The following is a 12,842-nucleotide window of genomic DNA, read 5'->3' on the forward strand; positions in this document are numbered from 1 at the left end:
CGCAAATTCTCCCATACGCATTGCGTGAATCCGACACATGTGTGAGTGAAACTGTCAATTTTTCACTTATACTGTAATATACTATTGCAGTTTTAGGTCATTAACTTTAATTTCTTATTTTAAGCCATAGAACAATGTGGAAATTTTAAATAAGAGACGAAATGACAGCGTCACGTGCAAAGCAAGGAAAATGAACGTTTATATTTTAAAAAGAATACGTCGAAACGTTTTCGTTTTTTCTTTGTCTGTATTGTCATATCTTTATCTATTTTCAGATACATTGTATAAAAATACTAAAAAAAAAAAAAAAAAAAAAAATTCAGTAGCGTAACAGCTCTAATGGGCGCGACCAAAACTAGATAATATATTTAAAAGTGAATTCACAGATGTTTCATGAAATAATAAATTAGAGGAAAGAAACATAGTCATGCACTACGGGATTTTTAAGGTAAAAGAGGGGCAAAACTCTAACTTAATATGAAGGGAAAAAACCAAAATGTAGCTTGCAATAAGTCAAAAATGAATTTAGGTAAGTGAAAATTTAAAGAATTTTTGTAATTGGGGTAAAAAGCTCTAAAAGATGGCAGAGAAAAATTTTACCTTTAAAACAAAAACACCTTTCTAGGTATATGAATTATATTCACCACATATTTATTGTTCTGTGAGGAAAACCCACAAAACAATAAATACGTGGCAATACGAAACAAATTTTCGTTCAGGCAATACCTTCACTGTGATTTGAACTTACTTCAAATTGCCTATGATCAACAGATTAACCTCTCGGCTTCCTGTAATCTTGAAGTTTGGACGCTTATAATTCGATTTATTAGCTCATTGCAACTGATGTAAAACATTACTACTTTGTTATTATTTACTGCCCATCATTTGTACTTAAAACATTCAATACGCAGATAGCGCATTTATTATTACGTAAATTGCGTACTTTCTGCATCGACTAAAATAACGGAGTTATAAGATATCTCTCCAAACACAATGATTTCCAAAAATCTTGTTCTGACTTAATTTTTAAAAGGTTATATTTTCTTCAGTTCTGTTTAATTTTCCATATTAAATTACTGCATGTTGATAGCCAAAATATCTATCTTTCGTTTTTTATCTCTTTACTCGCTATATTATTGCTCTGCTGTTAGACTCGATCACTTTGGCAACTTTTCAGATTTTCAAAACTAAATTTTTGAAAATTTTGGATGTTGCCAAATAACGCTGTATTGCCACACCTCTTTAATTTGTATAAGATCTTAACTCTCTACACATAGAAAATTATATATAAATTCTTTTACTGTTATGTATTTCTAGATAAGTGGATTCATATATAGGTACTTACGTATTATCGCAACCACCTTTGTAAAAGTTGCCAAATTTTCAGAATAAGCCCAACTCTTCTAACAAACATGCGCATATAACAGTTTTTCAAGCAACCATGTTTAAAGGAAGTCTTCAGTCAAGCAACATCGCCATTTTCATATGCATTCCTTTTGTTGCATTCCAATTTTTACACTTAAATAGTGACACTTTTTGCCTTAAACTCAATTTTACAATAACTGCTTGTATAATTTTCCTACAATGGAATAAAATGAGATAACATTTCTGCAGGAATATAGTATTTTGCTACAAAATCGCTAAAGGAAGTTCTCATAAGATGTGTTTGGTAGACAGCCGGTGCACAATGCCGAGGGTGTGTAATTCTCTGAGATTTTTCAACGAAAATCGATTGATATATACATGAAGAGAAGAATACGGAAACAAAATGACTGAAGGATTTTGCACAAAATGTGAGTATTTTATTTTTTCATTTATCCTACAATTCTTATCTAATAATTAAAATTTGTATTTTAAATCGCTAAACACCGTTTTCTTTTGATATACTGGTAATGTTTGTTCAATTGCGATAAATATCGATAATGTCGGAATCTTTTTAAAAAATCACGAACATAACCAAATTGCGGCAAGATGGTCGCTTTAGTACGTAAGTACCCACATATATTTTTTCCATAAAAATTTAGAGCTGAAACTGTTCAAGGTTTAGGTTTTTCCTTGTTAGCCTTAATTTATTTCACCATTTCGGCTTAGAGGAATAATAAGCGAAGTTTTATCGAAAGAAACAAAATATGCAGCTAGTTCCTAGATCAGTTGGAAACAACTCTCATTTTGCTTTTAATAAAAGTCCATAAAGTTCTTACCAGAGCCGGGACAAGGGTGAGGCAAGTGAGGCACTTGAATCACTAGAAAGAGCGCCAAGTTGGCCATACGAATTAGAAAATTACTTTAATTATGTTTTTAAATTTATCAATTATTATTAGGAGAAATAAGCTTGAGCAAACTTAAATTAAAAAACCAATACGAAAAATGACAAGAAAATCTGGAAACTAATGCAAACTAATGCGATTTCGATTTTATTTCTTACTTATAATTTTTTTTATATATTTCATTTGTTATAAATAATTGGCTATATTATTTTTTGAATTTATAAAGCTACGATTAAACCATGCTCTAAGAATTATGGTATAATTATGCTATAAGAATCATGATATTTTGATTTAATACATTTACTTTTGTTTAATACAAATACAGTTATTTTGATAAACATAGGGACGCGCATTTACCTTTTTGCCTCAGGTGAAAAAATATCTTGACTGGAAAACTTGATTGAAAAAATATCTTGGTTCTTGCGTTTACTGAATTTAAGCATCAGTTTATAAGAACTTAAAACAATAATATGCTTATAGAAAGACTACTGTTCTTTTTCCTAGACAAAATAAATCATGCTCAAAGATCAAGTTCTTAGATGTTTTTCGCAGCAACTAAATTACTGTAGCTATGCTATATATGATGGTGCCAAGTCGATGAAATTTAAAATCCAGAAACATTTAGTCTTAGACTGGTCCTTTTTTCAAAGAAAAGCTTAATGCATTCTTAGAGATCCCGATACAAATTTTCAAATTATTTTGAAGATCCTTCAGACAGTAAATCATTTAAGAAAATATATTAGATTTTCTCGAGAAGCACTGAGCTGGATTCTGAAACAAACTCCAATGTAAGGCTGAATTTTACATAAATTTAAATATGTTTAATGATTGCATATATAACTTGTAAATAAGATAATTATGAAATGTGTATCAAACTCTCAAAACGTTTTTTGAAATTAGAAATTTATTTTATAAACTCACCTTTAAAAGTGAATTGGTAGCAAATTACCATTTGCAGAAAACATTTTCTTTTCTTCGATGAAGATATTTTACAATCCACATTATATATCCAACTGGCATACCGAGCGAATTTTCGGTACTTACGTATTATCGCAACCAGGTTGGCGCTATTTGTAAGTTTCAGTAAAAAAGTATGAATAGAAAGAAAATGTACATTTATTAATTACAGATAATTTTTAATACAGTTTTTTATATTATTTTGTTTTAGAATATAAAATAGCAATTAAACCCTTCCGGTTTCGAATTTTAATAAGTTGCAGAATTATTTTTTCGGCGGAAATCTTTTGGCTATTGCTTTTAGCACTGATTGAAAACCGTGTTCGCCATAACCATGTACACGTCGACTTATTTTTACTTAAAAAAACATCCCAGAATTGCACAAAAATGGCATTGCGCACACTCTTGACTTTATCCATGTACACTGCTATTTTCTCATAAATTACAAAAATTTGCACGAAAATGCAGGAAAATTTTGTGAATCTCCACATGCTCTTTTTACAAAACTACGTATAACACGTAGGGTTGCCGTAAGTAGGGTCGCCAAATTTCGCAATTTATGCGAATTTTGGCCTGGTTGCGTTAATACGTAAGTACCGAATTTTCTCTCAAGTAAGTAATAAGTTTTCAAATACTAAAAATACGTTATTCATATTCTCAATAAAGATTTGGCTGATCTTTGGAATATGGTAACTGGTAGTTTGGCGACATTTTGGAGGCTATAAAGGTTACTACCTATGACTTCTTTATTATAAATTATATCAACTTTATTATAATATATGACCTTTCTTTATTATAAATTATATTAACCTTTTGGCGCCCGCCAAATCGCCAAACTCATAAATCTGTCATATTACATAAAGTCCTTAAGAACACTCTTGATGAGAAGATAGCGTCACCTCGTGATTTCAATTAATACCGCTGATTGGATGAGCCCCACATATCTATAAATAGGGCTTCTCCTCAAAACGCTTGTGAGATGGATGCTAAAATAAACCTATCACTTTATATTCCAAAATTTGTCTCCTTCCTGTTGCCCCGGCTGCACAACATAGATAATGTATGAGATTCTACATTTCATATATATATATATATATATATATTGTATACAAGAAAATTATATATTTTTCGTTATTTATACACACCCACACCCACACACATAACTAGTTATGAGAAATTAAAAAAAATTCTTATTCAGCGATTTTCCCACTGCCTGAAATTGCTAGTTTGAAGAGGTGATATCAAATATAAAATACTTATGTACTGTACCATGAATTTCTGTGAATTTTATAAATTAGTAAGCCTATTAATAATGTTTAGCTTAAATCTCTTTCATTTATCAAAGTAGAATCTACATAAAGACATCAAATAAAAAATGTATCTTTTTTCGATACCTATGATTTTTTTTCTAAATTTATTTTTAGAAGTGCAAGCAAACATATTTGATTTATACTTGCCATTATTAAGTAACCTTACTTCCTAATTGCTATGTACTTCAATAAATATTTATATTATTGTTTTATCACTTAAGATTACAGCATCTCTAAATTGAACTTTATATATGCATTTAAAAATCTATGTTATAACTTTTTACTCTTTTACCTCATCCAATGAATCTTTCCAATAAGAAGTACAGTGTCTCACAAAAGTGATGGGACACTTGTGCTTTACAAAAGGAAACTGTAGTAAAATAAATTAAAAAAAACATGCACAAATTTTTTGTGGGTGTGTTTCCTACTTAAATTTAGTAACAATTATTACATAACATACATTTTCTCAAAATATTAAAATATTAATTTAATAAAAATACAATTGTTTAGAACGGAGCAAAAAAGGGCTCACATAAGTGATGGGACATTTACTTTTCCATCAAACATTTATCAAAAAATTTTACTTTTTAAAAGGTTTTAATATTTTGTTGGATTTCCTTTTACTTTTAAACATGATTTAATCTTCTTGGGATGGATTCGACTAATTTTTTTGTGATTTCTGGAGTGATTTTACCCCATTCTTCTTGAAGCACCGATTTTAATTCTTGTTTTGAAGAAATGGTGTGTTTGTGAATTCTTGATTCCAATTCTTGCCAAATATTCTCTATGGGATTTAAGTCTGGAGATTGTGGTGGTGTTTTTATTATTTCAGGACAGTTTTACAGCAGCCAGAGTCTAACGTTCAAAGCAGTGTGCTTGGGGTCATTGTCCTGGTAGAATTTAAAATCGTTATGAAGGTTCAATTTTCATGCTGAAGATTTCAAATTTTAATTTAAAATGTCAATATACTTGTACTGATCAATTATATTGTCAATAAAAACAAGATTACCAACTCCAGCAGACGATATAACACCCCCATACAGTAACTCCTCCTCCACCATGTTTTACTGTTGGCACCAAGTTCTGTTTGCGAAATTCTTTCCTGGGTTTTCTCTACACCAAGATTCTACCGTCAGAACCAAATATATTAAATTTACTCTCATCAGCAAATATAACTTTATTCCAGTAATCAGAATTCTTATTTATGTTGAATTTTGCGAAAGCCAGTCTGAGTTTTCTATTCTTTTCACTTAGGAAGAATTTTTTCCTGGCTGCTCTACCGTGATATCCAGCAGATCGAATTACTCTATTAATAGTCTCAGGATTAACAATTACTCCATATAATGCCTGTAAATCAGCAGCAACTTTAGGAGCACTCATTCTTGGATTTTTTTTTAATATTTCGAACGATAATTCCCTTTATTCCATTGGATAGCTTTGATGGTCGGCCAGGTTTCCTTTTATCCTGAATCATATGATTCTTTTTATATCGTTTAATGATATTGAAAACTGTTGAATGACTCAAGTTAACTGTTTCAGCAGTTTCTCTAATAGATTTTCCACGTTCAATATGCAAATTAATAACTAATTTTCGAATTTCAGGCAAAGTTTCTTTTCGTTTAGCATTCATGGCTGCACAGAGCTAAAAACACAAAAATTCCAAAACAAACTGGAGAGAAATACTGCAGACGATTTTATAAATTATCGCCAATTGCTTTTGAGTAAAAATAAAAACCCCAAAAATATTTTTATTGCTTACTTCAGACGATTTTTGTTTCATAGTACGTAGTAGTATCTAATGGTGTCCCATCACTTATGTGAGCCATTTTTTGCTCCGTTCTAAACAATTGTATTTTTATTAAATTAATATTTTAATATTTTGAGAAAATGTATGTTATGTAATAATTGTTATTAAATTTAAGTATAAAACACACCCACAAAAAATTTTTACATGTTTTTTTAATTTATTTTATTGCAGTTTCCTTTTGTAAAGCGCAAGTGTCCCATCACTTTTGTGAGACACTGTATATGTTGTCTTGGTCGCTATTAACTTAAAATTGAAAGTCACGTAAGTATATCATTTATGACATCAACTTCATAAGCTTCAGATAATGACTAGTGCAATCGTTAATGGAAAATGTTGAACAATGTTGATTACAAAATATTAATAATAATGCCCGCTGAGAAATGATGGACGAATTCATTACAAAACAGGCACATTTAGTTTCTGTTACTGATTTCGCTGTTTCTCAAGATATTAAAATAATTTAAAAATAAAATTATTTTTTTGGAAGTCGCAACTCTTCACCTTATACATGGTATCAGTGGCAACAGTAAGATCCTGCCTGATTGATTTTATTATTCTCCTTTGAATTCATGAAGAATTTAAAATTGTCATTTCGTTATTGAGATTGTTCCTGAAAGAACTGTTACATTGTTAATTTTTTGTGCATTCTTTAAGTATTTTGATGTAAAGTTCAGTTGCATTAAAACGTGTTCGCTATATTATTTTTAATTAATATCTGAAATGTGAATCTCTAAATGCCCAGTGTGGAAGCCGAAGTTCCTCATAAATGACCATGGGAAAACAAAGAACAGAATTTGCTTCAATATTCTGAAGGCGCAGGATTTAAAGGTACTGAATTAAGTTCATTTTCAGCATCATTATTTGCAATTTAAAATGAATAAAATACGGTATATTCTTCAAGTAATTTGTTCTAAATTACTCTCCATAGACGTAACAATAAATTTTTATTTCAGTAGTTAGGTTTATTGTTCTACGTTAAAAAGTATGCAACGTTTACATTAAAAAAAATAGCGAATTCTTTTAAAGTTGAGATCTTTTCTTTCTGGATGAAAGCTTGAGATGTAAAGCTTTTAATTTGGTATTTGATTGCAAGATTCTGCAGAATATATTCGATATTCAAGCACTCGAATAATCATTGCAAGAGTATCACGACAGCTGGACATTGATTGGAGGATTATAATAATGTTACATCTGAAAAAGAGTTAACACTGTAGATGCAATTATTTAAACTTCTTTGCGCAGACGATTTTCTCGTAAATTAAACTGTAATTAAAAGAACTGACTCGATTAAACATGTACAGGTATTTCTTGGAAATTTCATACTTTAATTTTGTCTATTGAATTCATTCTAAGATAAAAATGGAAAATTCTGAAAAGCTGCCTGCGGCATAATGCCTACTTTCCACAAATCTAGTTTATTATAACAAATATACCAGCAGGGAAGCCCGCCATGTGAGCGAGCTATATCCAAAGAAAAATTTATTTCTATGTGCTCCTGAAAAGCAAATGTATAAAAGCAGTTCAATATGAATGAAACCAGTTCATTCTTTCTAAGCAACAACCAATCCGTAAATAATTTGTTTTATTTCCAAACCAGGAAACAAAATCTTTGCCTCTTCAGGTTATATAAACGTCATGATTTAATTCAATGTACTATAACAACCTCATTATCAGTAAAAGAATTAACGTAGCAATAACATACTGTGTCAATTATCTTAACCTGAAACAAATAAATTGCCATCAGCAGCTATTTATTTAAAATACTGATGTTAACCCTTTCCGGCACGCTACCTTTTAAAGTTGGAGTTTTGATTACAAAAAAGGTAGGCAGTCTAATTAGGCCTAGAGGAGTAAACAGGTAAAATTTTGTGAAGATAGCACTTATCTTTTTAATTCTGTGGGTGTGCTCAAAGTGACACACTGATTGAATAGAGCTTCGAAAGGAGTGCTGAAATGAGCATTGTTGTCAATGATGATCGATGAGATGCGAAGAAACAAAGAATACAGACTCTCCAGTTGTCCTATATTATCGGTGAGCCCGGTCTGGGCACACCTAGGGTTCGCCGTTTGATTTTAAGCAAGATTTCATGGTAAAAATGTAAAACTAATATAGAATAAGGAGATTAGAATACAGACAAAAAATAACATAGAAATTTCTTTTCAAACAACTCCTTTTATACCCTAAAAAAATCTGGAAGATTTCTCTGAAAAATGAGGGTCTTAAAAAACTAAACATGGCTAAAATATATGAACTGGTTTGTGTTGAGCTGCCATCTACTATAAATAAAGAAGGTTCAGAGTAACCTATAGTAACTTATAAATCTTTTTTCATTCAATTTTTCTGTGCGTGCGGAAGGAAATTTTTAGGTGTGTCCGGTGCCGCAAAGGGCTAACGAAACATTTTCGACATACAATGACGTTACATGAAGTCGTGTGTTTTCTTCAACGTCAGAATTATACTTTATATAATGATAACATATTTAATGTTTGGCAATGTTATTCTTACTTCATATTTTGTTAAAGTTTTGATTAACGAACTCTACGATTTGAAAGTGAGCAGCAGGAACACTCTTCGAAATAAAGCATTTTATCTCCAACGAGCGAGACCGTTGCCAGTCGAAATAATGAATGCGAAAATTAGTCTGATTAAAGTCATATGAAGATGCGAAGAGTCGGAATGGCTTCCTAGGAATTTTTGGACTCGGGAACAATATATTTAATGTTTGGTAATGCTATTTTTCTTTCATATTTTGTAAAACTTACAAATTTTTTAATAACGATTTGAAAGCGAGCAATGGCAACACTTTTCGAAACAAAGCAGATTTTGTTCTCCAGCGGACAAATCTGCTGCCACACGGAAAAATGAATACGTTTTCAGTTTTAAATTTATATTAATTAATATTATTTTTCGATATTTTAGCAAAATTGCTGGGTTTTTTTTATCACTTCATATAAACAATTGTTAAAAGTAAAAGAATGATTTTTAATTGTGGAAAATAGCCTTTTCAATTAAATAATTTGGTAGATAATATGTTTTCGAGAAGACAATAAGCTAGAGAGATTTGAAAGGATTTTTAAAAAGTTTTTATTATAGCTTTTATTTAAAACTCACAAAATAGTTAATGAATTAAAACAGAAAAATAATTTAACAGGAGTAAATTTTGAATGATTTTACCAACATAGTTTAATGGGAGCAATAAATTTAACAACTTCTTTGCAGATTTTATATCACAAATAATAAAAATTTGGGAGGCTAAATAATAAAACCTAATAATCAAATTGCATGTCAAAAATATATATTCCAGGTGTCGGCAACCGTTTTTAGCTGCGGAACAAAACCAGTGAAAATATATATATTAAGAGGATTTTTCGGAACAGTGGTATTTTCATTTTAGAATGGTCTTTCTTGGGCAATAATAAGATACATTTTATTGAGAAAATAATTACAATAAACATTAAAAATTATTATTTTAATTATTTTAAAAACAAGCGTAACTGAATGAACTTTAATTTTCCCTTCAATATCAATGGCTTCTCTAATGATGAACTTTTGAAGTCAATATAGTCAAGTCTGGCTTTCAGTTAATCAGGTGCGTGCGTTTTTAAGACGAATACAAGAAAGTGAATTTTCAGTACTTAAGCTGCTCCTGTTCTTACTTAAAATAAATTTCATGAGTGAAAATATTTGCTTGTATTTACAAGCTGAAAAAATGTAGACAAAATAGTAAAGCTTTTTAAAAAAAAAAAAAATATGGATTAGAAAGGGATTCGCATTGCTAAACTTATCGATTTCTCCTTGAAATTATTTTAAAATTTTTATTTTTAAAAATAAAAGCGATGTTCATTATTGGAACTTTGTCATGAAACAAAAATATTTATTGTTATTATTTATTTTCGGTTTATTATTTTATTTATTTTTCAAGTGCTCCTTTCATATTTATGTTTTATAATTTATTTTTATATATTATATTTTATATTCGAAACTAAAGTTAGTCACTTGAAACTATGTAATGGGTCACTGGATGACCTGCGACCATAGGTTTCGGAGGCCTGATATAAACCATTAACTTTATACACTTATGAACGGCTCCCCACTCAAAAAATTTCAGTTAATCTTCGTCAGTTTCAATCTATGTTTCGCAATATTTATGCTCAATTGGTATTAAAAACTCTTTTTCGCTTTTTCTTAAATAAGTGATTTCAAAATAATTTGTTACGTTTTGCTTCTCCTACTTTTCATTCTATGTTTCACTATTATTCAACTACTACATCCGAGAATCTTATGTACGCGAACAATCACTTAAAAATGAATTTTATTTTCGAGTTTGTGTTTTGAGAATATTTGCCAGCAGTGAGGCCAATACCTGTAGAAAATTGAGCTATATTATAATATCGCTTTTGCATTAATTTTCTCAGATTCCAATTTATTTTAATGAAAAGCACATAATGTAGATTAGATTACTGCGACCTAAAATTAGGGATCTTGAAGAATAGGATTGAGATAGAATCAAACAGTTAGGATTAAAAACTGGATAGGTCTATGGAAAAGAAATAAATTTTCAATTTTGGTGATGAACAAAATGGTCCATTAGATTATCATCAAGGAAAAAGGAAATCAAATTCTGAAAAAATACAACGAATAGACTTATGGAAATCATGAATTGGGCTGGGATTGCGTGACGGTAGGTCGTTCATTTGAAGCTCACTGAAGATTACACGTCCTTCATCATCGTAATGTGATCTCAGAGAGTGATACTTAACCTGTTGAGTTGCCAGATAATAGAATTAGCTCCACCGCCGAGAATGCAGCGCTTTGAATTAACCACCATTATTTATCTGATAGAGACTTTGATTACATTGATTACCTTTTATTATAAGGTTAAGGCATTGAGTCATTACATGTTTACTATTAAATTTTCATTCACCAGTATTCCGTAATGACTTTCTCTCGCATAGGTCCATAAAGGTTTCTGGCATCACGCATAGAATTATCTGCTAGTGGAAAACACCCAATATCTTATTAGCAGCCAAAAAAATGAAAAGAAGCTAGAACACCGAAGGGTCAAAATAATTGATAAAGTGAAGGCTTATTGATATCGAAAACTGCACTCATTTACTTTAACACAGAAGCTTCAAGAACATTTCTTCTGCCTTTAACGTCTTTTGTTAATGCGATAATATTTGCCACGGAAGAGATTCGAATCCTCAAGCTCCATCTTCCCACTTTACTTCCATTTAGAATAGATGGTTCCGTGCGCAGATAAAAAGTGATTTAAAGAGCCTCAAATGAAGAAGGGGGATATTTTCGGAGCAGAGGATGATGAGGTATGCGAAAATACGTTTTTTTGAAGAAATAGCGTATAAACTCAAAGACTTGTCAAGGGTAGAAATAACTGATGTTGTTTAATATACGAGCCATTTAGGAAAATAAAACTGAATTTTCATGCATGCTTAGAAGATTTTATATAGATGAGCTCGGTGAATATGCCTTCTCGAAGATTTTATGGTAATCAATGATTAGGAACTGTTATAATGATTGGGAAAAATATTTGCATTGGTATTTCTACATTTTACGAAGACAACGGCGTTGCTGAAATTATAAAATTTGGAATTATTTATACCTGTCTTTCAGAGGATTTGAATACTGCATGCACTGTCAGTAAATTTCAAAATGAAAATTATTTTAATTCATTCATAACTTAATTCAAATCTTGTAGGAAAAATTAGTTAATAATTTAAATTTGAAATATGGAATGTTTATTAAAATGTGAACTGTTAATGTCAAATCGCCTTTTATTTTACGGCCTTTTACTTTTGCTCGCAATTTCAAATGAAAATTTTTTATGCTATTATTTTTAGCATTTAATATACAGTAAATTTCCCTCCTATATATAGTTATAGTAATGAAATTTAATTCCGGAATCAGTATGTAAATGAAATGAAAGCTTAAGGTAACTTATAGATGAAAATTTTTGTTGCTACAGTTATGACTGGTCAGGAGCAAGATCGCCAGCAAGATTATGTAAAGCAAAATTTCAGAACTGCTTCTTTTCGACGTAGGAATTTCTTCAGCGTAGTCTTTCCTTTGATTTGTGATCTTCATGTCGTGTTACTTATTATTTGTGTTCTTCATGTTACTTAGCATCAGAGCATTTATTATCATCACGGCAAGTGTTATTACTTCAGAAGGCTTAAGATCCTTAGTTTATCATCTATGCCGTTGTAGATTGCAAGCTCTCATGGGAGTTGTTATTTGATGAAGCACAAGGTTTTTAAAATTTATTTTCCAAATTAACACATATTAACTAGCTGGCTATTTAAAAGCAGCACATGCATTTTTAATAACGCGTACCTTACTTTTATTTTTTAATGTCACTAAATGATATAATTTATAATACATCAAATTCATATGAACTTTAATATTCTTATGAACGATCGTATCACTTAACAATTAATATACAAATTAATAATGTCATATATTACTTATAATTGTTTAATACT

The 12,842-nt window shown here is 30.2% G+C and overlaps 1 long non-coding RNA gene across 1 annotated transcript in view; it reads left to right on the top strand.

Moving 5' to 3' along the window:
• Positions 1–1,482: 1,482 nt before the first annotated feature.
• Positions 1,483–12,842, top strand: part of LOC146996255 (uncharacterized) — a 57,813-nt gene continuing 46,453 nt past the window's right edge. Inside the window, exons 1-2 of the long non-coding RNA XR_015041875.1 lie at positions 1,483–1,793; positions 7,084–7,169. This is a non-coding gene — a long non-coding RNA (uncharacterized LOC146996255). The remainder of the gene's footprint in view (positions 1,794–7,083; positions 7,170–12,842) is intronic.

Source organism: Stegodyphus dumicola, chromosome 7 (assembly GCF_044657685.1).
Source record: "Stegodyphus dumicola isolate Sdum_Otavi_A_Nest chromosome 7, ASM4465768v1".
In the NCBI taxonomy this organism is placed as follows: domain Eukaryota; kingdom Metazoa; phylum Arthropoda; class Arachnida; order Araneae; family Eresidae; genus Stegodyphus; species Stegodyphus dumicola.